Source organism: Lissotriton vulgaris, chromosome 6 (genome assembly GCF_964263255.1).
Source record: "Lissotriton vulgaris chromosome 6, aLisVul1.2, whole genome shotgun sequence".
NCBI classification, from domain to species: Eukaryota; Metazoa; Chordata; class Amphibia; order Caudata; family Salamandridae; genus Lissotriton; species Lissotriton vulgaris.
Genome location: NC_141694.1, coordinates 1574280881 through 1574288060, shown reverse-complemented (window position 1 = coordinate 1574288060; position 7180 = coordinate 1574280881). Strand labels below are relative to the sequence as shown.

At 46.8% G+C, this 7180-nt stretch overlaps 1 long non-coding RNA gene across 1 annotated transcript; it reads left to right on the top strand.

Annotated features, from left to right (window-relative positions):
* Window positions 1–366: 366 nt before the first annotated feature.
* Window positions 367–2403, top strand: LOC147709156 (uncharacterized). Its single transcript, XR_015296533.1, has 2 exons — window positions 367–469; window positions 2222–2403. It is a non-coding gene; the product is annotated as an uncharacterized LOC147709156 (long non-coding RNA).
* The last annotated feature ends 4777 nt before the right edge of the window (window positions 2404–7180 follow it).

The window sequence follows — 7180 nt, the reverse complement described above, 5'->3', positions numbered from 1 at the left end:
TAAACTCCTAGGACTCTTGATTATGGAAACTCTGTGACAGGCATTTAACTTTGGAAAACATTTGGCCAACTACAGGTTGCTTTTGCTTTGCAGAAAATCCACGCCGGGAAACTCCAGTTGGGGCCCAGCTGCGGAACGCTTTAGGACACTGTGAATTCCAGGTGGAGACAACCCTTCAACAAACACAAATTACAGGTAAGATAAGCGTTTGGATGGGAGGTAGTATAATGGAGTATTAGGAGGAGAGGCGAGAGAGTGACAGTGGTACTACTAGTAAACTCCTAGGACTCTTGATTATGGAAACTCTGTGACAGGCATTTAACTTTGGAAAACATTTGGCCAACTACAGGTTGCTTTTGCTTTGCAGAAAATCCACGCCGGGAAACTCCAGTTGGGGCCCAGCTGCGGAACGCTTTAGGACACTGTGAATTCCAGGTGGAGACAACCCTTCAACAAACACAAATTACAGGTAAGATAAGCGTTTGGATGGGAGGTAGTATAATGGAGTATTAGGAGGAGAGGCGAGAGAGTGACAGTGGTACTACTAGTAAACTCCTAGGACTCTTGATTATGGAAACTCTGTGACAGGCATTTAACTTTGGAAAACATTTGGCCAACTACAGGTGAATCAACACGATGACAGTGTTCCGTAAAACAAACTTACTGCAAAACCACCACCCACCAGGCTCAAAAGTAGTAAAAAACAGCTATGCTCAGATAAAGTTTGAAAAAGTATATTTTTATATCCCTAACAAAATAAACTCCCGCAAGACCCTCCCTAACCCCAACAAATAGTCCATCAAAAGTCCCCAAAAACCCCAACTCCCAATTCCCACCCCCCAAAAGTCTCTAAAAAAGGGGCAAGGGACACTCTACGGATGCAGGTTGTTGAATTTGGCCTCCAGGGCATCAAACTTCTCCTGGATGATGGCTTGATCTAAACGGAGGCCCTCCACCAGATTGTGATACTCCTTCCATCTCTGGACCTCCGCCTCTAGGTTGGACACTCTGCGGAGTGCAAGGCGCAAGCGAGCCTTTACAGTACTGTGAGGAGGTGCAGCCTTTGCTGCTCGGCGGTGGCGTCTTCCAGCACGGCTCCGGTTGGCTGGAGCACTGCGCTTACCGGCAGAACGTGGGGTCACGGAGGAGGATGCAGAAGATGTTGTTACACTGGAGTGCGTGTCGTCCCCCTCCATTTCCACCAGCCGGCGATATTGCGCAACAGTGGCATCCAGCCTCCGTTGCCGGGCAAGTACAGCCCGCATACTCCTGCTCGGTTTCGATGTTTTGGTATTACCAACTATAAGAAGAAAGAAAAAACATAATCTGTAACGAATGCTCTTTAAAAATATGATTAACACAAAATGATTCAGCAGGAAGTTGTGTCACAGTACAACTAGCAACTAGCCAGCGCAGTACAAAACTATTGAGGCCAGTATCATGGGCGTCCGCATGGAGGGGCAAGGGGGGGCGCTTGAATCACCATTTCCCTTCCCACAACTCACTTGTATCCTTGGTTTGGTGCTCTTTCATATGAAAGAGATCTGACAGAAGTGAGTGTCTTTTCCTCTGAGCCGTTAACCACACCAGCAACCGTATCATCTGCACCAGGCCCAGGCGATATGTCTCTATCTCTCTCTCTGTCTCCCTCTGTCTCCCTCTACCTCGCTGTCTCTCTCTCTGTCTCCCTCCCTCACCCTCCCTCTGGCTCCCTCCCTCTCTCTCTCCTTCTGTCTTCCTCTCTCTCTGCCTCTATCTGTCTGTCGGTCCCAGCCTGCTGCAATTACCATATTGTAATTTGTCACTGGTCCAGCACTGGATACACATCATATGCTATCTAAGAGTCAGATAGTACCATGATCCAGCTTACCTGTACTCCACACCACCGCTGCCTGCTTCCTCACAGTCTGATTGTCCACTTGCGCCGCATCCTCCCCAGAGTCGCCCTCAGACTCCGAGTCGATGACGATCACGTCCGAGCTGGCCCCACCACCAGCTGTTCCACCTAAAAAATATATTTAAGACTGTTAGATTACACCACTCACTAGTATTTGGTCTAGGAATGAAGAAGTTTGAAAACAGAAAAAATAATTGACTGTCTACTCTAGTCTAAAGTAAAAATGTCCCTCCTTCCAGGGAAGGCTGTTGTCTTGCTGCACTTTTTTGTCACAATTGATGAATGCTTGCTTAATTTTAACACACATCTTTTTTCTCTGAACAGACAGACGCTGGACTTCTACGGACAAGAGCAACCAACTAAACCAGGTGAAAGCTCGGCTCGACCACAAGACATGTGTTCCATTACTCATCAACTCAGCACCAAGCACTTTTCCTTTTCCAGCTAACTTTATTTTAATATATGTGTTTACTTTTACTTTTTTTAATAAAGCTTTTAAACTTGAATAGACTCTGTGGTTTTTGGTCCTCCAAGCTAGAGTGACCGAGAGAAAGGTTTTGTAATTTTTGCAAGGAGGAGTCCGTGCCGCTGACACTACCGAGTTTATACTATAGTATACAGTGTGCCAAACACGCCACTCTGAAATATTATTACTCTGGTCTTTGGTGTCCATAGTAAGGTTTGTGGAGAATTGTCCCTGCAACAGTAGTATTATTGATTTAGCTCCTATCTAAACACTGTTTCGAAAATTTAAATTAGGAACGCTTGGACAACAATAGGTCCTCTATATTTAAATGAAAACTTACTGGGGCCAGCAAAGGAGCACTCGCCGCCCTGGCCTGCATCATCCTCCTCCTTTGGAGCCACTGCATCCGCTGTTTCTGTCCGCTTGCCCCTGGGCGGACCTGACGTACAACATGAAAGAAAGAACAGAAAAAAATGATGATTGCTGCTTGTCGATGTCCTTGTCAACCAAATCAAACATTTAGAAAGAACAAGAACCAACTATTTTAGCCAAAAAGAGGGCTACAAAGGAAGGACTGCACCTGAGCCTCTACTCAGTCATTTAGGACAATGATGCGTCACTGAAACCCTGCGCCTGCATGAAGCAGGCTTACGGCTTGACGCAGCATTGCTGGAGCTGCGCCATCGTTGCAACGCAACTCCATCAATGAGCCGCCTTTACGGCACCGATGCGTAACGCTTCGGTGACGTTTTGGCACCATGGCGTGCCGCATTGAAAATACGGCGCACCATGGGTGGTGCTGGCGTGCCTCACACTTTGCAGGGATGCACAGGTAATGCACAGGTAATGCACTTAGGGGCATACTTACGAGTTCTGGGCTGCACACCTCCAGAGGTGCACCAGAACAAAATGCGTAACTCAAAACTAACCTTGCGTCACGGCAGATGCGCCGCAATTACAATGCGGCAAACCCTGGCGCAAGGGTAGGCAGATGCGTGATGCATCTCGTGACGAAAGAGGGGCGCATCTCTAGAGTCGCGTCGCAGGCGCGATGCAACTATAGCAATGCTCAGGGATGCCCAATACTCAACATACCGCATCAGTCCTTACGCCTGCTTCAAGCAAGCAGGCATAAAGAATTGACGTAGCAGCGTCGCGGAAGTGCCTGCGTTAAATCTTGTAGATTTCACGCAGGCACTTTTGCGAGGCGCACATCTGCCTGACCGCCACCCCCCCCCCCCCCTCCCCCTGCGTGGCAACGCACCCATTGTGGCGCAGGCCCAGGTCTTAACGTGGCGCATCTCCTTAGAAGCATCACGTTGTACATGACTCGCTGGGATGCGCCACGTTTACGTCGCTGTGCGTCAGGTAAGGCAGCGTAAACGTGGCGCAAGGGGCTTGTAAATCTGCCCCTTTGTGTCTAGCATTACGCAGTTCTGTAAAGTACACTCATACATTACTCAGCCCAATTAAATGAACACAAAATAGAAAACAAATAAGCAGTGGCACCGCCACAGAGAAAGAGAGCAGTGCACCTGAAATGCACAGAAGATTTTGAAATATTAATTTAGCTCTCCTATCAATGTAATCAGCAGCATTATTGTTCTTTGTAAAAAAGTTAAAGCAAACATTTGCAATATTAACACACAGAGCAGGAGAAAAAACAGAGTAGTGAGTGATGAAAAAATTGCTACTACTACTCACCAAGCCCGGGGACCTCCACTCCCAGCAGATCGAGCAGGTCGTGCTCCCGCTCCAGAATATCGGTCCAGCGGTGGGTCACCTGATTATAGGTGCGCTGGACCCCCGTGATCTTAAAAAGGGCCCGGCACACCTGCCCCCACCGCTTCCGACGCTCCTGGCTGTTGGTATAACCGGCAGCAATCCTGCCGCCTGCTGCGATGGTCCTCGGGAGACGGCGCTGCACAAAATAAACGAGTGAGCCCACCTCCTCAGGGCTGAAGATCTCCCTGGGCACCACCATTTCCGCCCTCAAGCGGCCACACGGGAGCCGGGCACGGGCTGCGGTGCCCGGCTTGGGCAGCTTGACAGCTGTCTTCACCATGTTCTGGGCAGGTAAGGAGATAAAATGAAAAAGAATAGGAGTAGAGAAGAAGGAAATAAAAGTTTAAAAAGTACTTGAAAAGTAAACAAAAGTAGCCTAAAACACAAAAATATAGACCTAAAAAACAAGAGGGATAGAAAAAAAGTTTAATAGATCAAAAACAAAATAAAATAAGCAAAGGATGGCAGAGATATACAGAGGATAGAAACACCATGCCCAGACACATAGGAATGAATGAAAAACAAGATGGCGGCCGATCACGTGAGCGTAAGTAGGTTCTCACGCGATTTCTCTCGCGAACTCGTGCGAACTTGTATTCGCAAGGCGCTCATCGCGCGAGACTACACATAGCGGGCGGAAACGGAAAAACGTCACGCAAACAAAATGGCGGCGCCCAGAAACCTTGGGGTAACTCGCACGAGTTCGCGGCTTACACGATCGATTTCGCACGACGCCGCGCCTCGCGAATAGTGCGAAATTACCGAAAAACGAGTTTTGCAAAAGGAAAACCTATGAGCAGGTGCAAAAGTTCAACCTCATCATTTGTAACCATTCCCTGTAGTGCTTCCTGAAGGGGCCATCCAGAATTCGGTTAGGTTCCTGTTAAAAAAAAATTACATTGCAACAAACAGGAAAAGGAAAGGAAAGGGAGCAGACAAGCAGGTGCCAGCCTTCATTAATGTCAGTTGGGGCAGGGCAGGTGTTGTTGTAATTTAATTATGCAAAACTTAAGGCACTTAGCAGGTGTGCTTTGCTTTGCCACAATAATGTACACTCACTGGTCAACCAGAGGGTGCTGTGATGACACCGAGGGTGGCATGGGTGTGACAGCCAGAGGGTGGCATGGGTAAACCAGAGTGCCAGTGTTGACAGAGGATGGCAGTGCTTTGTTTGCCCCAATAATGTACACTGGTGAACCAGAGGGTGCTGTGATGATACAGAGGGTGACATGGGTGAGCCCGAGGGTGGCATGGGTGAACAAAGAGAGTGCCAGTGGTGACAGAGGGTGGCAGTGATGAAGAAAGGCTTGCAAACAGGCTGGGCACGTAGAAACAACAAGTTCGCAAAACTGGCGACCGGACAAGTAAGTTCGCAATTTGCGAAATTGCACAAAACCCTCGCGAACTTGCAGAAACCCGTGCGAACACCCCAAAAAATAAAATCCGCAAAATCCGCGAGGATTCGCGGATTTTGCGGATTTTCGCAATCCGCAAATCCGCAAATTCGCGGATTGCGAATCCGCAAAATCCGCCCATGCCTAGTGCTTTTCACTACCAGAACATGCAAAACTTAAAAGTATAGGCCCTACCTTTTACTTACAGAGCACCCTGCCCTATGGGCTACCTAGCGGCTACCATGTGGGTGACTGATGTGTAATAAAAGTGAATTTATGACTTGGCAAGAGGTTTTAAATACCATATCAGCATGGCAGAAAACTGCACATAAAGGCTCTGCCATGGCAGCCAGAGACATGTTTAAAGGGCCACTTGTGTGCTGCAGGCCCACTGGTAGCATTTAATTTACAGGCTCTGGGGACAGGTAGTACATTCTACTAAGGACTTACATATAAACAAAATATACCAATTGCAGATAAACCAATGTAAATAAAAAAAATTGGGGAGATAGAGGCCAGGATACAGAGGACTCAGCCTCCTGTGCTTAATGTAACAACCAAGAGTCCCTCTGCCCTGTTTGGTTTAAGTTTTCTTAAAAAATAACCCTCACCCACTAATACAATACCCAATCTTTGTTTTTCTTTTGATATTAGTTATGCCATAATATGGCCTCATCAGCTCAAAGAGGTACGGTAGCCCAACACCTTCAGAGCAGCGGGCTGCCTTCTTCACATTGGTATGGGAGTAGATTTGATGAATGTTTAACTACAAGCACCCCTTCCACCATTGAGCTCATGAGGGCATATTATGGCATAACAAATATCAAAAGAAAAAACAACTGATTGGATATTGTATTGTACATTTTGCCTTGATTTTAATTAAGGAGACCTATTTGGTGTCGCACACAACCTGGTACTAGGGATCTTTGGTGTCATCCTGACGAAAAGCCTTGGGGTCATGGTTTGAAATATGTTGACCTTGAGATACACACACATAAACGTGTGTCTTTAATTTGCCCATTTTTAACGATACCATCTAGAGGATTGAATAAAATATTTGTTCCTATTTAGCCAGGTATTTTTAACTCTAGATTTGACCCTCCCACTCTTATGCCACCGATCTTTTTATAGTATTTGACTACAAGTGCTCCAACGTCTTCGTTGGTCGCAGCACGCCTAGTCCAGCAGTGGGACGGGAAGAACCCTATGATGGAGCATGCCACCATAGGAAATCTTGGTGAATGAGGGTTATTTTGAGAAAACTTTCTGTTTTCAAACTATGAAGAAGAGTGGAAAGATAATATAAACCAATGTAACCAACGTAACCATGTTTAGGGGAGAAGCAGATGTATTTTAGCACGGGTCATCAGCGGTAAAGTGCTCAGAGTTCTATGGCCAACAAAAAAAATCAGCAAAAAGAGGAGATCAGCAGGCAAAAATGTTGGGGGAAGACCCCCCTAGGGCTGACTGGTCTAACATATTTGGACTGAAGAAAAATAAAACAGCAATACCTACTTCATTCGGGCTCCATTAATGTTTCAATGGACCAAGCAAAACCTCGACATGATGAATTTAGACCAGTAAGAAGAAAGAGATGCATACGACGAGTATTGACTTAATGTCACGGCAGAACCCAGT